The sequence below is a fragment of the Elgaria multicarinata genome, chromosome 17, assembly GCF_023053635.1.
Source record: "Elgaria multicarinata webbii isolate HBS135686 ecotype San Diego chromosome 17, rElgMul1.1.pri, whole genome shotgun sequence".
NCBI lineage: Eukaryota > Metazoa > Chordata > Lepidosauria > Squamata > Anguidae > Elgaria > Elgaria multicarinata.
The window spans coordinates 11,505,433-11,528,367 of NC_086187.1; the positions used below are offsets into that span (position 1 = coordinate 11,505,433).

At 47.5% G+C, this 22,935-nt stretch overlaps 1 pseudogene; it reads right to left on the reverse strand.

Moving 5' to 3' along the window:
• LOC134410274 (syntaxin-binding protein 4-like) overlaps positions 1-22,935 on the reverse strand; it is a 67,027-nt pseudogene that overhangs the window by 18,110 nt on the left and 25,982 nt on the right.

Below are 22,935 nucleotides of genomic sequence, written 5' to 3' on the forward strand. Positions count from 1 at the left end.
TCCCATAACGTCCAAACCTGGGAAAGCGTGGTTTGTTTAAACTCTAGTTAATGAACAAGCCAGAGTCTAAAAGCACAGTGCGATCCCAGTTTGTTCCCTAAGTATAATTTGAACAAACCACAGTTCTGTGAATTCAAATTTAACAAGGACTTGTTGTTTATTTAAAAGTAGGGATGTTGGAGGAATCCATCTGGGGATGGGGGTGGAGCTCACTGAGCTATCATCAGCTCAGGCCTCTAGACCTCAGCTCTTTTATCCACAAGCGGGCTCGACTTGATCTGCATCAAACTGGGCCAGCATGTGGATTTTCCAGAGGTTTCCCCTGTAAATAGAAAGTTGTGCAAATTTCTGCAAATTTCTATTTACAACACACACACACACACACACACACAGAGAGAGAGAGAGAGAGAGAGAGAGAGAGAGAGAGAGAGAGAGAGAGAGAGAGAGTTACTAGATTTTGGGGGAACCCCACATTTCAGCTCATGAATGCAAGTTGAGCCAGCATCAAAGTGGGCCTGCATGTGGATTTTCCAGAGGTTTCCCCTGTAAATAGAAAGTTGTGCAAATTTCTGCAAATTTCTATTTACAACACACACACACACACACACACACACACACACACACACAGAGAGAGAGAGAGAGAGAGAGAGAGAGAGAGAGAGAGAGAGAGAGAGAGAGAGAGTGAGTTACTAGATTTTGGGGGAACCCCACATTTCAGCTCATGAATGCAAGTTGAGCCAGCATCAAAGTGGGCCTGCATGTGGATTTTCCAGAGGTTTCCCCTGTAAATAGAAAGTTGTGCAAATTTCTGCAAATTTCTATTTACAACACACACACACACACACACACACACACACACACACACAGAGAGAGAGAGAGAGAGAGAATTACCAGATTTTTGGGGAACCCCACATTTCAGCTCATGAATGAGCTGAACCAGCTGTGTAGTGAGAATCCACCAGGGCCCCAAAGACCTGGATTGGCAGATGACGGAGATCCCTATTTAAAAGCAGAAGCAGATGCTCCTGATCTCCTTATGGTTGCAAAGGTGGAAGGGAGGGTGGAGCGGATGAGCCCAAAGCTCATGCAGGTTTGTTCACCTGGCAGGAAGCCGTGCTTTTTCGTTATGTCTGAACGGGCCCCCGATACATCTGATCTGCCTGTCTCAGACAAAACTAGCCATTGGCACTGAGCACACCAACTCTGCATACACACATCTCTCTCTCTCTCTCTCTCTCTCTCTCTCTCTCTCTCTCTCTCCAGATCCATCCCTTCTGGGCACCTGCCAAGGTTCCATCAGCAAATGAAACTTTTCTTGACATAGAAATCATTCCCTCTATCGCTGCGTGTGCCGATGCTTATGTAGCCAAAACCGCATCACCCATGCACAAGAGGGGAAGCTACCCGTAGGTTTGGGGTCGGGGGAGATCCAGAAATGACCAATCCCTGAATACAAGCAGCCCTACCTTACTAATGAAAGGAGCTCCAGGAATCACAGGCTAAGCCTTAGAAGAACTATTTCCACTAGCAACCCCTAGAGGGCAGCACCGTCCCAGCTATCAATAGCTATTGCAAGGCGGGGGGAGCATTTAAAAAATGGTGCCCCCTTGATTATTTTATTTTGCTAAAAGCTGGCCCAGAGAAGCTGAGATGCTTTGAGAAGAAACACATTTATTTATTGTGAATCATTTACTTCCCCACTGTGAAAAACACAAGGTATTTTGCAAAAACAAAGGCGCAAACGCCCGGTAATACAATACAACGAAGCAACTATCAAGAGACCTGTAGAAAAGGAGAAGGTTAAGGAGCGATGCAAGACACTGGAGGCTGGTGGCTCCGATTTAGGTGGGGCCGCGAATGCATTCTGGGTCTAGTCAGAACCAGCCAGAACTCTAAAAGAGCGATCCAACGTGTTGAACCCTAATCCCCACCCCCCAAAAAATAGGTTCAGCAGCTTGGATAACTTCTTTAGAGTTCTGACTAAAACCCAGAATGGATTGCGCAAAATGGTGGGTCGGCCTCTACTGGGAAGGGAATATTGCGTCAAGGGCCCCTTCATACAACATTTCCTTCCCGGAAGAGGCGGAGCCAACGTTTTCACAAAATGGCGGCTCGCAACAATGGCGGGTTGCACCCAGGCGCTCGCCAAGCCCTAGGGAGCTGGGCGTCCAATCCATTGGCTTGCTGAGTGGGATCTGGGGTGGTGGGGGGATGGATGTGGAGGAGTCCAGCAGACTCTAGCAGATCCTTGCAACATCTCTACAGAGACTCTTTGTATTCTGCCGATCAGCTTCCTAGAGGCTTCTGGTGGGAAGAAGGATGTTGGGCTAGACAGACCATTGGTATGATCCAGCGAGGATCTTGTCTTTGCAAGTTATATTATATTCTTATTTTTTTTAATTTTTTTTTATTAAACTTTCATATAGACTATAAGATATATAACTTGCAAATTATATAACTAACACTAAATAATCACACAATCATATCCAACAAATAATACTAGGAGGAGGGCTTTCTCCGCTGTGGCACCCCGATTGTGGAATGAGCTCCCCAGAGAGGTCCGCCTGGCGCCTACACTGTACTCCTTTCATCGCCAGCTGAAGACCTTTTTATTCTCTCAGTATTTTAACACTTAATTTGAACTTAAATTTAAATTTTACTCTTTTAACTCTGTATTTTAATTTTATATCAATTTTGCGGCGTGGTTTTTATCCTGGTTGTGCTTTTTATACTGTATTTTGTATTTGTGCTTTTAAGCTGTTGGTTGTTTTATTATGGTTTTAGTTTTTGTGAACCACCCAGAGAGCTTCGGCTATTGGGCGGTATAATAAATAAATAAATAAATAAATAAATACTAATAAGTGCACACACACACCCCAGGGACCAACTAAACTCCCTAATTAAACATCTTTCCAGAATTGTAATGACTCTTTTGAAGGTGTACATCCTTTCCTCTTTGATAAAACAACATTTAAAAATATTCCCCATATATTTTCAAAATCATTTCTATTCGATAGTCCTACGTGTTATGTTCTTATGAGAATCAATCTGGTGTAGTGGTTAGAATACTGGACCAGGACTCAAGATTCCTGCATTGAGCAGGGGGCTGGACTCGATGGCCTTGTAGGCCGCTATTCTATGATTCTAGACCCGGGTTCTAGGCCCCCCCTCAGCCATGGAGTTCACTGGGTGGCTTTGGACCAATCACTGACTCTCAGCCCAGCCTACCTCACAGGGTTGTTAGGATAAAACAGAGAGGAGGGGGATCATGTATGCCACTTTTTGGGCTCTTGGAGGAAAGGCAGGCTACAAATGTAACTAATATGTATTAAATATTTTTGGTTCCTTACCTGTTGTCCCAAAATGCCTCCCCTGCTCCATCCAAGATTACTCTTTTCTCTACGATGCCGCCATGCACACACAAATCAAAACCAACTAGCCTTTGATTCAGCCTTCCCCGACATGGCCCCCTCCAGCCGGCACAGCCACTGACCCTGCTGGCTGAACATGTTGGGCGTTGAAGCCCAACACGGCTGGAGGGCACCAGATTGGAGAAGGCTTACGTGGACTCACCTCCATAGGCCACTGTTCCCTGCGAGTCCGTTGTCAGACTCTGCCGCAATTGCCTCTTTTTCTCTTCGCTCACATCGAGACTCAGGTACTGCAGCATCTTCATGTGAGGAGCCACATAGTCAACACGGGAAAAGGTAGAGTAGTAAGGGGTGGGAGACGTGGGAGAGAGAAGAGGCAGCAAAAAGGAAAACGTTGGGATTTATTTATTTATTACATTTGTACATTGCACAGCGGCTGCAGCTCTCTAGGCAGGTCACAACCATTAAAACCATAATACTGTCACTGCTGAGGCCCTCAGAGGGGAAGGAAGCAGCAGCCAGGCACCTCTCCATCGTGCCTGGGTCCAGCTCCAGCTGAGAGCCCCCTCCTTCCTGCTAACAACTGTCACTACTGTGGACGTCAGAGAGGGAAAGGAAGCAGCAGCCTGGCACCCTTCCATCGTGCCTTCATCTATATGGGGCTACTAGAGGGAGAGGGAAAGGAAGCAGCTGCTGAGCTTTGCACCTAAGAATCTAGTGCCTGAATTTGCTTCTCTCTGTTTTTTCCTCCTCCCTCCCAATCCCCTTTCCTTTTGTGTCATTTCTTTTTTCTTTTTTTTTAGATTGTAAGCCTGTGGGCAGGGACTGTCTTAAGAAATATCTTTGTAAGCTTCCTTGAGAGCCTTTTTAGGCTAAAGGGCAGGATAAACATGCTATAATAAATAAATAAATAAATAAATAAATAAATAATATACAATGTAAGATATACAATATAGAAGTTTACAAGTTTACAACTACAGTATAAAAGAAAAGTCAAAGCCAAAATAAAACCTAACAGCAATGCAAAGGATTTAAAACAACAGAAATTAAAAGACTAACATGCCTGGGAAAATAAGAAGTGGTGCTGGAAAGAGCTACAGTGTGGAGAACCCCTGCTGTGTTGTGTACTGTGGGCTGTTCATAGTTAACAAACCATGGCTTGTTAGCAAAGCTGTGTTCAGACAATAAAATAACCCATGGTTCAACAACGAGCCACACTCAACCCATACTCAGCCTTAATTGTGGGTTATCATGTTGTGTGAACCCAGTCATTGAAATCAATTCTAACTCTAAAGATGGATCCAACCTGATATACATTATGCTGTTATCACTACTTTTGGTTTCCTATTTTCATATTATTAGCAATTGGAAGTTTTTTTTTTGTGGGGGGGGTGGGGGTAGAAAAGCAGGGGTCAATAGTTTAATGAACAAACAAATAGACTTCTCCTTGTAGGCCCATTGCAGTCTTTAAAGTCAAAGACAAGGACCTTCTTGATGGAACCATCTTGCATCAGGCATGGAGAGAAGGGGCAAGGACTCTTGTTGTTGACTTATGTAGGGTGACCAACTGTCAGGATTTCCCCGGATTTGTCCTGGTTTTTGTTCTTTCCATGGTGTCAGGGGGGATTTTCTATAATTTTCAATCATGTCCTGGAATGACACACCTTCCCCTTTAAGGCTGCCATTAGCATGGCAGGAGGGAATGACATGCTTTCTTGAGGCACGTCATTCCCCCACCCCGAGTTCCAATTGAGGTCTTAAAGGGGGAAGTGGGTCATTCGTGGACATTATAGAAAAGGCCCCAATTGGAGTGGATGGTGGTGGTGCAGAATGAAATCCTTTCCCCTCCCCTCCACTCCAATCGGGTTCTTTAAGGTGGCGGGGGAATAACGTACTTTCTGCAGGACTCAGAAAGCTGCTTCCCCACACACACACTAGGTGTCCTCTTTTTCGGCTTCCCAAATATGGTCACCCTAACTTATGCTGTGCAACTACTCTTCTCTGAAGACTCACTGTTCAAGCATTTCCCCAAGTTTCTCAACTATGCTTTGAGGTTCAGGTTCTCTGGAATTCTCTTAAGTATGGTTTCGGAAAGAGATGAACAAGTGGGGGCTGATGATTCCAAAGCCGGTGGGGCAGTGAATCTGCCCCACTGAGATAACCCATTGTGTTGGAAAAATTATTTATTTCTTTTATTTATGACATTTATATACCGCCCCATAGCCGAAGCTCTCTGGGCGGTTTACAAAAGTTAAAAACAGTGAACGTTAAAAAATTTAGCCTTGGTTTGGAGTGGAAACTCACCAGTTCAAGTTTGTCATCCTTGAGGCGAATGTGGGGATCCAGGGCTACTTTGGGTTTGGCTGGTGGAGCCGCTCGCTGGTTGGAAGGGAAAGCAGGAGCTGTAAGAGGGGGAATCACACGTCATATATGGAGACAATCAAAGAAGGCCCACTCTACTTTTTGGGATGTTGTTGCCTGCAACAAAGGTGCCCCAATGGCTCCAGATGCCTAAAGAATGAGAGCCTTTTTGCACCTTTCCACAGTCCCTCCCCCCCCTAATTTTCTGTGGGGCAGAATTAAAGCACTGCTTCCTTCTGGGGAAAGGAATCTGGAAAGGGGTGTTACAGATGTGCCACCATTTGCATTGTTATTGCAGTTCTCCTGATTACCACTAGGTGGTGACGCCTAGACTTTATGGAGCCCACAACGTTCACGGAAGCTTCTCTGGGTCGCTGCCTAGAAGCCCCACCCCTTTCCCCACTTCACCCAGCTCGTTTGGGTTATCGACCCAGAACCAAACATTTTGTCTCCTGGCTCATGAGTCCTCCTAGCACCCTGACGTGCTCTCTCCGCTTGTCATCCTGCCCGCTGGAGAAGATGCTGCTATGTGTGGCTGGGTTTCTCCTGCAACGACTTCCCCCAACCTAACTCTCTCTTGGGGTTGTCGGACTCCAGTTCCCCATCAAACCCATCCAGCAAGGCTAATGATCAGGAATGATGTGAGTTGTAGTCACCGGTTGCCACTCCGGTCCTACAGCCTACACCACGAGAAGCCAACCTGGACCTTCTCCCCACTTATGGAGCCCTGCAAAGAGACAAGGAGCCTATGTTGGCCGGCGGCTCCGATGCCAGTGGGACAGTGAATCCGCTCCGGGTTTTAGTCGGAACCAGTCAGAACTCTAAAGGTGCTATCCCAGGTGCAGAGTTATCCAAGGTCCTGATGGCTCTCTGCTAGCTCCAGTATCAGAAGTGGCATGCCTATGTACACCACAGGGGCGCGGGGATGCTGTTGCACTCATGTCCTGCTTGTGGGTTTTCCATGGGCAGGTGGTTGGCCATTGCGTGAACAGAATGCTGGACGACATAGGTCTTGAGTTTGATCTGAAATGAAATGATCCAGTGTGCCTCTCCGTGTGTTGTGGGGTCACTGTTGCTCAGCTAGCAGCCTTGGCCTCCCTGACCACCATGCCTTACCCGGCTCAGCCAGCATCCGTGTTGCCCTAACCAATAGTGTCGCCGCATCGGCTGGCATCTCCTCTGCAGTTTCATCCCCCAACATCGGGAGGCTTATAGATGCCAGTCGGCCCTCCATCCATGAAGATGGAGCGGATGAGAGCACTCTTCAAATACTTAAAAGGTTGTCACACAGAGGAGGGCCAGGATCTCTTCTCGATCCTCCCAGAGTGCAGGACACGGAATCACGGGCTCAAGTTACAGGAAGCCAGATTCCGGCCGGACGTCAGGAAAAACTTCCTGACTGTTAGAGCAGTATGACAATGGAATCAGTTACCTAGGGAGGTGGTGGTCTCTCCCACACTAGAGGCCTTCAAGAGGCAGCTGGACAACCATCTGTCAAGTATGCGTTAGGTTGGATTCCTTCATTGAGCAGGGGGTTGGACTCGATGGCCTTATAGGCCCCTTCCAACTCTACTATTCTATGATTCTGTGTGCAAGCCAGGACCTACCAAGCCGAACCCAGCCCAGTCACCTCTGGACTGCCAGCCCTCCAGGGCCCCACGATGCCCCCAGCTTTTCCTGACTCTCAAAACAGGGAGACGCTTTCGATCACCTGCAAGGCTAGCATGCCAGGCTAGTATCGGCTCCGTGTGAGTCACTGGCTCCCATTGTGCAAGCCCAGCTGGAGGTCAGCGCCACACCCCCTTTGCCTTTCAAGCAGGGAGGAGAAGATTTCAGGGAAAGCTCTGAAGAAGCAGCCGAGGAGCCACCATCACAAGAGTAATCCGGCTAAATCCCGAGATCCGTCAGCCCCTGCCAAGCACAGCAGCTTTGGAAGTGGCCTCAGGGAACGGACGAGGTTGTGGGATTTGGCACCCAGCATTTAGCCACGCAGGGTTCAAGGACGGAGCAACTCCCCCGCCCCGGCCACACTCCGTCTCCTTGTTAATCGGGATTAGCTAATCCAGGGCGGGGGGTTGCTCATTAACTCAGAACACAGATTTTCCAGGTGAAGCGAAAAGCCGGCCAGCCCCGAGGTCGCTCTCGCAGATGGCCCTGCAGCGTCAGGTCCAAAGCAGAGTTCTGCCTCCCTGGTTGTGGCAGAAGCCGTGCGGAACGTAACTCAACTTTGCTTTGAAGCCGCGGTGCCCTTTCCAGTCTAGGGCTAGGCTTGTTGGAATGAGCGCAAGGAAAAGGGCACGCACACACACACACACACACAATTATTTATACATTATTATTATTATTATTATTATTATTATTATTTATTTATTTATATAGCACCATCAATGTACATGGTGCTGTACAGAGTAAAACAATAAAATAGCAAGACCCTGCCGCATAGGCTTACATTCTAATAAAATCATAATAAAACAATAAGGAGGGGAAGGGAGTGCACCAAACAGGCACAGGGTAGGGTAAAACCAGCAGTATAAAGTCAGAACAAAATCAAGTTTTAAAAGCTTTAGGAAAAAGAAAAGTTTTTAGCTGAGCTTTAAAAGCTGCGATTGAACTTTAGCATGGGTATGATAGCACAAATAATGTCCCAAAATACATTTGTTTTTTTTGGGGGGGGGAATCTCTTGCAAAAAATATGTACCCCAGGCCAAACAGCATTTGCAAATGCATGTAATGGAAGAAAGGTGCAAATGAATGGATACGGATTTTCATGCATACTTTGAAAAAGAGATCTCAGGTTTGGGACAAACTGAACATAAGATTGGTGAAGCGAGCTGCTGAGAGAAAACTGAAATTGATGGATTCATCCAGCCCTAATTGTGCTCCGTTTCAAGCCACTTTGAGTGGCAAACACTTGCATAAGTGCCGGAAGTGTTAGGACTATTCTGTGCCCGATGATCCCTCTTGGTGGTTGAAAAGCCCTGGGGCCAAGAAGAAACCTCAGTCAAAGCCCAGGGCATAGAGCACCTGACACCGACCCATCAGATAGAAGCGGAACCAAGGCTGTGAAGACCTTAACCACCGCCATCCATCTCAGGTGGCTACAAATAATGTCATAGCAAATTGCATGAAAAGCCACTGAGGGTGGGGTTAATAGGAGGAGCAGAACAGGAATGTTGGAGAAATCCATTTGGGTGGGTGGGATTCAATTAATTTCCCCAGGCCCATCGCCCTGGACTTTGTTTCTGACTCAATCTACAGCAAAGTCAGGCTCATTTTTTTTGGAGGGGGGAAAGGTGTGTAATTTGCACAAATGACAGCCAAACTTCTGTAAATTATGGCCAAGTTTGTGCAAATTGCAGACCGCGTTCATGAAAGTTAAGGAAATTATGGCCGAATTTGTGTCATTTGCGGAAATTTGGCCACAATTTGTGCAAAATGCTCAGAAACGTTCAGAAATGACAGAAATTCCCCCATCCCAAAGAACGCACAAAAAAGGCTCCCAGAGTTCAGGGAGTGGCCCGCAGCTCGGATTGCAGTTGAAAAGTGAGTGGTACACACCCCAGAACGCCAACGAGCCAAAAAAGGGACCAAATTTCCCAGTGACAGACATCCCTAGAGCAGAGTTACAGGCACTCCATCCATCCGTAGATGCAGAATTGCCAGCTAGGGCAACCCAACTGCTCTCTGTCCCAAACTCTGCTCTAAACTCTGACTTAGAGGGAATCTACACGTCGTACTGAAGGCACCTGCATGCGCCTCCAGTCCACCCTCAAAACGATGGTGTAGATGGAAAAAGAAGAGATGGAGGAAAAGGCGGAGGAGGAGGCAGCTGGGGAACCGGTTGCGTTCTTGCCGCCGCCGCCGCCTCCCCGCCGGCCTCCTGCTGCCGGGGTAAGAGCCACCCGAAACTCTTTGTGTAGATCCGGCTAGCAAAGAGCAGGGGGAGGAAGAGGCATATGCAAAGGGCCCGGATGTCTGTGTGTGTGTGTGTGTGTGTGTGTGCGCGCGTGTGTGTGTGAGACACACTCTGCTTCCTCTGCCACCCCCTTCCACGCAGCCACTTGGTGTGGCTGGGGATCCCCCCCCGCACGCTCCTTGGAGAGGCAAACTGTTGCTGGCAGTGGAGGGCGAAGGGGAGGAAGAGGAGGCGGCGCTCGCTGCGTCCCGGCCTTTCCCAAGGGGAGGAATTTCTCTCTCTCTCTCTCTCTCTCTCTCTCTCTCTCCTGTCTTCCCTTGAATTCCACGATCCATTGTCCTCCTCGCTCTCGCTCAGGGCTGCTCAGGCGACACACACACACACACACACACACACTCCCGCCATGCCGGTTCCCCTGCTGCCTCCTCCTCCGCCTCTTCCTCCATCTCTTCTTTCTCCGTGTACACCATCGTTTTGAGGGCGGACTGGAGGCGCACGCAGGCGCCTTCAGTACGACATGTAGATTCCCTCTTAGGCTGCAACCTCTGCACACTTAGCTCAGAGTAAGCCTTACAGAGTTCAGTGGGTCTTACTTTTGAGTAAGAATGCTCCTGATCACCCTAGAACAGACCAAGGGAGAGGCCGTGGACTGTGACGACTGGCTATCACTCCTCACCTATAACTGAACCATTGACCTTGAAACCAAGGGTTTCTATATCCCATTACTAATCCTCAGACACTTCTGCAAGAGGCACCACCGAGCTAGGACGGTGTAGGTGGACACAGCCACCTGTCGAACCGAAGCCAAATTAAGAACATTGGAACATAAGACGTGCCATGCTAGATCAGACCAAGGGTCCCTCTAGTCCTGCACTGCATACCTGATAGGCAGGGCAGCCCTTCTGCCAGTGGGAGGATGGGCAGCCCTGCTTGGTGAATCAGTGTGGCGCAAAGGCGGGCCCCGGTTGCAGCCACGTGATTAGGCTGTCACCTCCAGCGGGGAGCAGGAAGGAAGTGGAGGCAGGCAATCGGCGCATGCAAGAGAGGGGAGGGGCTGCAGCAAATGCACATTTTGGAGATGAAATTCACTGTGCATGATCCACATTTGCATCATCCATGAGCCGCTCTGCAGTGAGGGGACTGAGGGGCAAAAAAGCAGGGAAGGAGCAGGACTACTAGCACCCGTGGCAAGACAGTAAGCCTACGAGGCTGCCACTAGTAGAAATGTAGTAAATGAAATGAAATTAAGCATATGAGCCTGCCACTGATGAAATCTAATGAACATCAGAAGAGCCCTGCTGGATCAGACCAAGGGTCCACCTAGTCCAGCACTCTGTTCACACAGGGGCCAACCAGCTGTCGGCCATGGACCAACAAAGCAGGACACGGTGCAACACTCCTGCCCATGCTCCCCAGCAACTGGTGCACACAGGCTTACTGCCTCGAATATTGGAGGTAGCACACAACCATCAGGGCCACTGATAGCCTTCTCCTTCAATGAACTTCGGCATATGACATCAGCAGCACCTGCCCAACCTCCGCTTATTTGCATAGAGGATTTCCCTAGCAAAGCATATAGCAGTATTGTCTGAAAGAAGAGGGTTTCCATGCTGTGGCCCTGGTCTGGACCCAGCCCTTCACAGCTGCTATTAGCAAAGCTTTAAAGTCAGCGGACGGCCATTCACATGGGAAGCTGCAACCTTGATGAAGCTAAGCGGGTCTAGGCCTGGTCAGTTTCTGGAAGGGTGGCTACCTGGGAACGCCATGTACATTGATTCCTGCATTGGGGAGGGGGTTGGTCTTGATGGCCTCGTAGGACCCTTCTAACTATATGATTCTATGATCATCCCATTGTGGCAGTTACCCACTTCTAGCACTGTCCAAATGGACGGTTTCAGTTTCACGGGGTGCCATGTTCATGAAAACCATAGGCAGGTAAGACTGATGTAGGGAAACCATCTACATGTGCTATCAGCCCCTCCCCCCCACAGTTTGCGGTGGTACAATTCAGGAAGGACCACAGTGGCCTTTTCTGGCTTACCAGAAATGGTGAGCTCTGGCGGGCAGATATCTGGTGATGGAGAAGGCACAGGAAAGGGACTGTCATGTCTGCTCTGGAAGAGAAGAATGCAACAGAAGGAATGAACCTACCTTCAACGTCTAAGGTTCTCCTCCTGGTGCCTACTCTGAGGGAAGCTTGGAGGGTGGCAACAAGGGAGAGGGTCTTCTCTGTGGTGGCCCCCCAACTGTGGAACAATCTCCCTGACGAGGCCCGCCTGGTGCCGACAATGTCATCTTTTCGGTGCCAGGTCAAGACTTTTCTCTTCTCCCAGGCATTTAGCAACCTGTAATGAGCCTGGGTCTGGTTTTTTGAAACTTTTAAAAATAAATTTTAATTATTTTGTTTTTAACTACCACAAAAATCCCACGTGTCTGATTGGCATTTATCATCTGAGGTTTACACATTTAGCACCCACTCTGACAATAATTCACCTCAGCACATATAACTCATATTTTATAGGTTGAAATCCTTCTCCATTTAAACCCCTTTCTCCACATAGTTTGGAGGAAGGTGGTTCTTATCCCTTGCCTCAGGCGTATCAAGCGGTGGTGCTTGGCTGGAGCAGGGAGTAGCCGCGGCTGGGCCTGGTGTTCAGAGCCTGTGTCGTGGCAGGGAAAAGCTGTGATCCTGAACAGCGTAGAGGCAGGTGATTCCCTCTCAGGGGCAGGAAGGCAAAGACAGAGGTACCATCGTTGGAACAGTCACAGCAGGTTCATCTGCTGCAATATGGACCCAGCTTCATTAAGGGTGGTAAAAACATGTACTGCAAAAAGCTGGATGGGAGAAGGAATCAGCCTATGTCCAGCCTTTCCAGTGCTGTAACTACCAGTCTCATCCTGGGCCCTTTCTACGGCCCTCCATTAGCAGTTGTGTTTCCCAGACAGCGCTGAAAGATCACAACAGGGCATAAGGGGGGAAGCAGTCTAGTAATAACAAGCTGGGTCTTCAAACACAGAAGAGGCAGCTAAGAGAAGCGTCAGGTTCCACCAAGGAGAAGAAGAGGACAAGCAGGACCCAAATGAGTAGACGCCACCATTTTCCCAAACGACTAATCCAGGAGGATTGGGGCCAACATCGTCAAGGTGATAATAATCCCATTGGAAATGGAGATCGTTTGGGTGGGATATCATGGGTTCCTCGGGACTTGCAACAGGACTTGGTGTCAGGATGGGGCTGGGGCTCCAGGTTTGGTTTCAGATGCTGAGTCAGACTCGGAGGAAGGACTAGAAGAAGCCCAGCCAAGACAGGGAGTGGGGGAGGAAATTCCCCAAGGCCCTCCAGGAGTCAGGGAGGAATCTTCCCAGGAGTTTATCAAATAGGAGACCCAGACTCAGGGATCGTCTTTCCCCTCCCTGGGAACTCATCCTTTGTCTGAGGGGGAGGGAGCACTGGAATTGAGAGATCCCAGAGTCCGCCATAGGATCAAGCAGGTGGAGAGAGGAGGTGGGAGGCTCAGAAGGTGGGTCAAGAGGACTCTCCTAGAAGGAGGAGTCTGGTAAAACCAGTTAGGCGTGGTGGGAAACCATCCATTTAGTTCAGAGCTTTCCAAACTTTTCATGTTGGTGACACACTTTTTAGACACGCATCATTTTGCGACACAGTAATTCAGTTTTACTAGCAAACCAGAGGTTAAATTAACCCCTTATAAGAGATAAGGACACATACATAAATTGTGATAACGAAATGTATGGGGACACAACATATCTCATGAAAACCTTTCATTTATATTTTTAAAAATATATGATTTGTAAGATAATAACATACATTTCCAAGATTGTTGTCATTTATGAGTGACCCCATTTCTTCACAAATATGAGCAAATAATCTTGATTTAAGAGGTCTACTTTTAATGTGAACCACTTTTAATTTGAACCACTTTGTCCATAACTTTTCTTAATTCTTTTCCAGTGGTTTGCATGACCAGTGCCTCACGATGTAAAAAGCCATGAGTAATTATAACATTTTCATTCTCTTTCTTTGCTAAAGCTATAAAACCTTTTGTTGAACCAACCATTGAGGGTGTGCCATCTGTACATATTCCTACACAATTTAACCACTGCAAATTATTTTCCTTCATGAAGCAATCTAAAGTTTTAAAAATATCTCCACCTCTTCTTCTCATTGGAAGTTCTAGGAAAAGGAAAGGAACCTCTCGTGCAAGCACTGAGTCATTACTGACTCTTGGAGGGACGCCAGCTTTCGCTGACATTTTCTTGGCAGGCCTTATAGCGGGGTGGTTTGCCGTTGCCTTCCCCGGCCGTTATAGATGAGTTCTAGACAACACAAGAATCGCTCAATAATTCTGTCAGTATGAATGAAACGTATGCGTTTCTCGTTACGTTCGTGCGACACACCTACACACTGCAGCATACACACTAACGTGTCATGACACACAGTTTGGAAAGCTCTGATTTAGTTGATAGGCAACTGCCTTGCTTTGCTTGGCTAATTTGACTTAGAGGGTAGCTCCTAGCCTTCACAGACACTTCAGGTGTAAAGAGGGGTTGTTGTTTTTCACTAAATAAAGACTTTGTGGATTGCTCAGTGAACCTCTTCGTTGTCTCACATTTCGGCGTGAGGGCATGGAATCACGACACTTACCTCAGGGGACCTCACGTGGACTTTCAACCGGCATGAGCCCAGGCCATTACCCATGGCCTTGGTGGGCGAGGAATGGAAGCTGTTGTGAGCCGAGAGTCCCGGGTGCAACCGCCCCCTTCCAGGAATGAAGGCCACTTCAGTGTTTCCCTCGTGTCTTAAAACAGAAGAGCAACTTGTTTAGGGTGAGGCTGGCAAGGGAAAGTTGCACAGTAGTGGCTATTTATTGAACACAAATATATCTGCACCAAGAACGGCTGTGTTCAGACATTATGCTATATTTAACTATTTAGTGTTACATGAACAAGCCTCGATCATCAGGTCCTGTTTCCCTGCGACTTCTCTAGTGCATCTACAAGGACCGGATTGTAAACCTTTGCTTATGTTTTTAACTAACCACAGTTACCTGTTATGCCTGAACATGGACAAACTGTGGTTAGACATAACTAGAGTTTAGGGCTGGGGTAGGCAAATAAGTGTTCCTTCCAGGTGTTTTGGGATACAGCTCCTATACTATGGATGCACAGATTTGTTCCATCTGTGTTCCATAAATCTTTTCCATCTGTGTTTCATGGATTGTCAGGAATCTTTCCTTCTGTCATCTGCTCAGTGATGGAATTGGAAATAAGGGGATTTTGTTCCACTTGTGCAAGTACACGTTGGGTTTGCTTCACAGGGATGTCACTCATGATTGCTAAATTCAGATACCAAATCCAATGCACACACACCCGCACACTCACTATTATTATTATTATTATTATTATTATTATTATTATTATTATTATTATTTATTTATTTATATAGCACCATCAATGTACATGGTGCTGTACAGAGTAAAACAGTAAATAGCAAGACTACATATTGATGCCTATGCTGGACACCTGGGTCTAATCTAGTCTGCATGAACAGCAGTGTATTTGCTCTTACCACATCCAAGGTTGACATTTTGACCTGGAAGGTGGAAACAAGGGCAGATTTTGCTACCTCAATGCTATAAGACTCAGAGATGATCCACTGGATTCCTTCTAACGCCACGCTGCTGTCATCCACAGGGCTCCGGCGAAGTCTCCCTTACCTGAATTTTGTTTTCGCAAGTATCCTTTTGGCCTCTTCATGCGTGGCACCCACCAACGAGTCTTTATTGATGGCAATTAGCTGATCACCAGTCCGCAGACGCCCATCCTGCAAGACAGTGGAGAAGAAGCCCTGTATGGCAGCAGGGCTCATGGAAGGGTGAGATGTACAAGGCCTCCTCTATTTACTCTATTCTCCTTCGTTATACACCAGGGGTGTTGAATGTCTTTCAGCTTGGGGACCAAATTCCATTTCAGAGCAGTCTCGGGGGCCGCATTGTAGTGGTGGGCAAGATTGAAGACAATTCAGACGAGGCCAAAATACAAAACAAACAAACAAACGAACACCCCAGCCTAGAGCAGTTTAAAGCTCTTATGGTCAGGAACGAAGCTTTACAAGGGGCATTTTGACCTTACAGAATGGAGGAAAAACTGCACAGAAGCAAGGAAACCATGGAATGACCCGTAGTCAGGTGGTAATGGGGACGAGGGAAATAGGGATGTCCGGATTTTGTGAAATCCATCCTGTGTGTGTTTCATGGTTTGCATGGTTTCCTTCATTCTAGCATCCATTCAGAGATGGGTTGGAATTTTTCCTTATTTGTTAGGTGGGAAAATATGCAAATAATCCCATAAGAGGGTTCGCAACGATGTATATAATTTATGTTAATAGGTAACGTTTAGCATACTGTTGTCCCTGCCATTCAACTTTTCCCCATGTATATTTTCCAGTCTCGGCAGAAAACATGCACATTTTCCTACGAATAAATCTGTGTAAATTTCAGGAAAGAAGAAGAAGAAGAAGAAGAAGAAGAAGAAGAAGAAGAAGAAGAAGAAGAAGAAGAAGAAGAAGAAGAAGAAGAAGATGCGAGGGAGACTGGAGCAGGCAGGGACCATCGGAGCCTGCTTCAGTTGGACCCCCCGCCCCCACAGGGCTAACTGCCATCTTCACCCTGTGGGGAAGAAGATGCGAGGGAGACTGGAGCAGCAGGGACCATCGGAGCCTGCTTCAGTTGGACCCCCCGCCCCCACAGGGCTAACTGCCATCTTCACCCTGTGGGGAAGAAGATGCGAGGGAGACTGGAGCAGGCAGGGACCATCGGAGCCTGCTTCAGTTGGACCCCCCTCCCCACAGGGCTAACATCTTCACCTTGTGGGGAAGAAGGAGCTGTTGGTTTGCCCCTTCATTGGGAGATGAGAGGACAGAGCAGGGCCTTCCCACCAGCCCAAACAGTCTCCTTAATTTCTTTTTATTTTCTCCCTCTTCCCTCCCCATCCACTTTTCCTTGTGTGTCATGCCTTTTTTTTTTTTAGAATGTAAGCCTGAGGGTAGGGACTGTCTTCTTTATTGATACATTGTAAGCCGCTCCGAGAGCCTTTTGGCTGAGGTGCGGGATAAAAATACTCTAAATAATAAATAAATAAATAAATAAATAAGAAGAAGAACTCAAAGATCCCCAGCAGATTCCACAGGTTAAATTCTTAGAAATTCAAACTCATATTCATCTCAAATTTCTCCAGCATCCGTAATGTGAACCGAGTGCTGGACTAGATAGACCTTTGGAACCACCTGGTGATGTGGGAAGGGAAGGGAGCATAATCTTCTGGGGTACCCCAGAGGCCGCCCCCCAGGTGGGTTGGATTGAGCTCCCAGATCTGAGATGCAACACCCGTCTTATACACACCCGTCCCGACACAACCTGTTTAACAATAGCCGCTAGAGGGGACAACCTCTGCCTGTGTCTTAACATGAAGCAGTATCCATCTGAAGCCACCAAAATGTTTGGCTCACCCTGTAGCAGTCACCTTCTGGTTGCAGCTCTTGAACATAAACCATGGGTCCATCTGGTCTGTTGGCCCCTCCACCGATGGTCAACCCCAATCCAGCAGATTTTGCTACAGAGATGCTCTGGATCCCGGATTCGATGGAGCAACTGCAAGGAAAAAAGGAGAGAAGGTTATCAGAAGATATAAGAGCAGCTCTGCTGGATCAGAAAAGGGTCTATCTATCTACTCTGGCACCCTCCAACAGTGGCTGGACGCTATGCCTCTAAGGAGCACCCAAGCTACATATGAAGGCAGTAGACCTTCAGCAGTGTTCCTTCAGTTTTCATAAAAGTTTCTTGCAACTATGTTATAGTTAAGTTATGGAACTCACAACCACAGGATGTGGTGATGGCCACCAATCTGCATGGCTTTAAAAGGGGGTTGGGTAAGTTCCTGGAGGAGAATGGCCACTAGCCCTGATGGTTGTGTGCTTTCTCCAGTATTCAAGGCAATAAGCCTGTGTGCACCAGTTCCTGGGCAACTGGTGCACACAGTTGCCCAGCAACTGTGTGCACCAGGAGGGTGCTGTTGCGCCATGTCTTACTTGTGGGTCCCTGGTCAACAGCTGGTTGGCCACTGTGTGAACAGAGTGCTGAACTAGGTGGACCCTTGGTCTGATCCAGCATCAGGGCTCTTTTTATGCTCTTAAATGTTGAATTAAGGGAGGAGGAAACTGAGAAGAGTTCCTGGTTTTCAGGAAAAAGTCCACAGTTCAGCTTGCAAATGCAGCTCAGCTGAGAGGTCCCTGCGATGGTCATCCACAGCACATGCATGTACACCCCTGTTATCTAGGATGCTCTATATTGAAGAAGTGCAGAAGCAGAATGGGTGACCCCGACATGAGCAATGAATGCCAGCGAAATGTTAACACCTCTTAAAAGCAATGCAGTACATACTGTGAGGTTGTGTGGGGCGAATGTCCTGGATTTCCAATCAGCGGCCCATGAGAATTTGCCGGGCTGAGCAAGAGAGGACTCTGGGAACGAGATGAGGACCCTGAGGATGTGCTTTCCAAATATCTGCCTGAAGAACAAAGTCAAAGACAGTGTTTTGAGGTGAACAAGACCCTTCCCTGAGCAGCAGCTTGTTGTGCTGGAAAGCCTGTTGGAGAACAGAACGTGCTAAGGTGCCATGGCTCCAGTCCTCATGCCTCCAAAAAGCCTGCTGTTCACCCCTCTTACCAGGGACACAGCTCTCCCGTATCCCCTCATTTGGATCTGGGATTGATAATTGGGAGATGGGTCGACAGCAGGCCAGATTGGGCCCAGGGGGTGATAGTTACTGGCCCCAAAAGTATAGTGTCTTTTCCTTCCTTCTCATTACTCCCCATTGTACCATGGGGAATCCAAGACATTAAATTTCAGCCACGCCCTTAGTATAAAATAATGAAACATCTCTGTTGCTAAACTGCTTTGGGTTTTGCGACAAGAGTTCCATCTTGTGGGAACGAGATCGGACAAAAATACCACTGGGTGACAACGTAGCCGGTCCAGAGAAATCGTGGAGGACAAAATTACAGGTCACTTAGCTGAAATGCTCATATGCTCGCCCACAACTCCCTGCACCTCCTGCTATTGGTTAGTTAAAGCAAACACCGGAAGTGACATCATAGCACTTCCCTTCTCCACATGCAGCAGCAGCAGCCAATGAAATCATGGAGTGAGGCTGGGGAAACTGGGCACGATGACACTGCATCACATGTCTGCTTTAACAAAATATCCCTGGGAGCAGCCAGAGAAGGGGGTCATGGAGATCAGAAGAGGCCACATGCTTTCGGTAGTTTGGGCTTTCTGTGCAAGATCTTCAGGGGCTGCCTGTCCTGTTGTGCCCTATCCATGAGTGAGCGGGGCCATGGAGCATAACACACACCTGAGGATAGTTTAATCAGGTAGCATTGGTCTGTAGTTGCAGGACGTTGGATAGCTCCAGACAGATAACTTGGCTGGACACAGTGTGGAGCTCAACAGAAGTCTTCTATCACCAGTGGAGGGTGGTGGCTCCGATGTCACTAGGGTGGTGAATCTGCTCTAGGTTCCAATCGGAGCTCCAAAGCAGCTATCCAAGGTGCTGAACCCCAACACCAAAATTGCTTCAGGACCCTGGATAGCTCCTTTAGAGTGCTGAGTGGATTCACAGCCCCACTGACATTGGAGCCACCAGCGTCCCCTGCCTATCCCTCTTACGCCAGGCAACCTCTTCTAGGCCCCTTTCCTGGAGAATCTTAAAGGAGCAGTTCCCTGACCTGGAGCCTCTCAATTGACTCTAGACTTGTGTGTTTTCTGCTTCGTGAGCCTCATGGCTCCGCTTATTAGAGAGGCGGGTTCCTTAGAAGAATCTCATTCATGGGATGCTATCTTTGGGGTAGGGTGTCCCAATTCAGTGGGCACTCAAAGGGCTCCATGCTCAGCTGGTATCCCCCCTGGGGCCTAGCTTCCACCCCACCTTCCTCATCAGGCCTGGTTCCTATCTCCTCCTGATAACTACCTAAGGCAAGGATGGACTTCAGATACAAGATTAACTGTGCCAGGGGATTCTATTTCCCTGCCCTATGCGTGTCTCAACTACTGGCCTGCTGCTGTCTTTTTCTGTTCTGAGCCTCTTTCTTCGCTAGCAGCATTTGCCAGTTCAGACCACTTGAGAAAATAAATACTCACCCCCACCATGAAGAACCGGTGAACTGCGAGCCGAACCTGTGTTGCTGTTAGATCCGAATTTTTCCAACAGCTCAGAGAATTCTCTCCTGAACAAGGAAATGCAATTTAGTACCGTGTTCCCACACAGATAAACTGTCACATTGGTTTAGATTGCCTTGATGTTTCAAAGCTAAAGCTCTGAAACAAATGTGATTCACCCCCTGCACCCAATTCTGTCTTTCTAAAATTAGGTTTCCTGGGAATCCTTAACACAGGGGGTGACAGCCTCAGTGCAATAGAGCACATCTCCTAAATTTGCATCATTTATTCAGTTTTCTTTGTGAAAAAATATGGTCACAGAATTACTTGGTCACAGAATTTCAGTCATTAAATACCACCCCCACCCCCAGCTGAATGGGAAAGACGTATATGTCACAGAATATTAATTCAGAAGATAATCTCATTTTAAGATGCTCTGGAAAGGACCTATAACAAAAAGAATTTCTTGAAACAAAGGGATAAGTTTATTCATGACTGGAATGAGAAAGCTCAGCATCAGAATGCTAGAAATTTGGAAGTTGTATAAAATAAATTGTGGATGGTATGGATTGATCATAAAGTTAATCAATGTTGTTTGGCTTAATCAATGGGCAGCCCATCAATGAGAGTTTGATTTATGTCCCCTGTGTGTGTGTGTACACGCACATGTGTGTGTATGTAATAAAAGCTCGTTTAGAATTCTGGCTGGTTCTGACAGTGCAAGACACGGACTAATGGGCTCAAGTTACAGGAAACCAGATTCTGGCTGGACATCAGGAAAAAATTCCTGACAGTTAGAGCAGTACGAAAATGGAACCAGTTCCCTAGGGAGGTTATGGGCTCTCCCACACAGAGGCAGTACGAAAATGGAACCAGTTCCCTAGGGAGGTTATGGGCTCTCCCACACAGAGGCAGCTGGACAACCATCTGTCAGGTATGCTTTAGGGTGGATTCCTGCATTGAGCAGGGGGTTGGACTCGATAGCCTTAGAGGCCCCTTCCAACTCTACTATTCTATGATTCTCTTGGATGCTATGAATACCCGCCACCTCACTGAAATCAGAGTCACCACCCACCACCTGCATAGCAACTCCAGACTCCATCTAGCTAGGATAGATCAATGAAACCTCCATGTTCACAGCCAGTATACCTCCCAGTTTCAGACCCAGTGTACCAGGCATTGCTAGTAATCACAGTGTCTCAGGCAACGTGTGGACCAGATTCCAGCCATGAAGGAGCGACTTCTCAGCAAGGCTCCCTGCTGAAAACGTTCCCCAGTCATCCAAGACTATCACCCGGGCCGGCGGCAAACCAGCCTTGATGCGATTAGAGTCGCCTTTGCGGCATGAACTTCTGGTCATGCCCTGGAGACCTGAACAGAACAGAGTCTGTGCCAAGATTGGCTATGCCCTCGGCTGATTGGCTGAGTCATTCAGGATGCTCACAGCTGACCTCAAAAGATGGGAGGGAGGGGGGGAGGAGGAGTGATTTGGGCATATCACCAGCCCCAGCCACCACATCTGCGTCAGCAAGCACCCCCTGACCCTAACGTGGCGAAGAGGAGGATTACTCCTGCAAGCTCAAGGACATGGCTGAAAGATAATAAGGGATAAATAAAATAAAATAATAATGATAAAGAGGCTCACATAAAATCTCTCTCTCTCTCTCTTTCCTCTCCCCTTCTCCTTAATCTTGGAGATGTTTATTGGTGAATTAAATATTCTGCGAGATGATTATATAAGTGAAATCTCTACCAATCTTTAGTAACACACACACACACACACACACTTGATTGCAGGCCAAGTTCCCCTCTGGATAACCTTTTGCAGATTTAGTGAATAGCCAATAGCAGCAGGGGACTGTAAACAAACATGACTCCAAGTTTGACCCGCTTCCCTGAGTTTGGTCCTATCTGTTTTAATTTCCGGGGTGGGGATGTTTTCAGGAGCAAAGATGGCTCTTGAGATTTGCAAATGTATGCTGGGGTTTCAAAGATGTGATTTAGCAACTTACGAGATGACTTGGCAGCTGAGATGACTTGGCAGCTTGGGGAAAACACAGGGAGCTATCGCAACATACCAGAACCTGTGGGGTCATCCCATGAAGGTGATTGGTGGGAGATTCAGGGCAAACAAAAGGAAGTCCTTCTTCACACAGCACAGAGTTAAACTATGGAACTCACTGCCACAAGTTGTAGTGATGGCCACCAATTTGAATGGCTTTAAAAGAGGGAGTTGGGTAAATTCTGGTGGAGAAGGCTATCAATGGTCACTAGTCCTGATGGCTATGTGCTACTGCCAGTATCCAAGGCAGTAAGCCTGTGTGCACTAGTTGCTGGGGAAGATGGGTGGGAAGGTGCTGTTACACCATGTCCTGCTTTGTTGGTCCCTTTGTTGGCCACTGCATGAACAGAGTGCTGGACTAGATGGACCCTTGGTCTGATCCAGCAGGGCACATCTTATGGTCTAACCCCCTGTGTTCATTACATTTCATCAATGGCAGGGTTGTTATAGGTTCTTTCCAGAGCATCTTAAAATGAGATTATCTTCTGAATTAATATTCTGTGCCATATATGTCTTTCCCATTCAGCTGGGTGGTGGTATAGAATCATAGAATCAGAGAATAGTAGTGTTGTAAGGGGCCTTTAAGGCCATTGAGTCCAACCCCCAGCTCAATGCAGGATTAGGGTGGATTTAGGGTATTTAATGACTGAAATTCTGTGACCAAGTAATCCATATTTTTCACAATGAAAACTGAATAAATGATGCAAATTTAGGAGATGTGCTCTATTGCACTGAGGGTCACGCCCCCTGTGTTCATTACGTTTCATCAATGGCAGACTTGTAAGCTTACTTTCATTTCATTTACTACATCTCTACTAGCGGCAGGCCTGTAAGCTTACTATCTTGCCGCTGGTGCTAGTAGTCCTGCTCCTTCCCTGCTTTTTTGCCCCTCAGTCCCCTCACTGCAGAGGGGCCTTCTGGATAAAAAAAAGTTGTCTCTCCATCCCACCCCAGAATTTAAAATCAATACATCCCTTTAATTAAAATGAACAC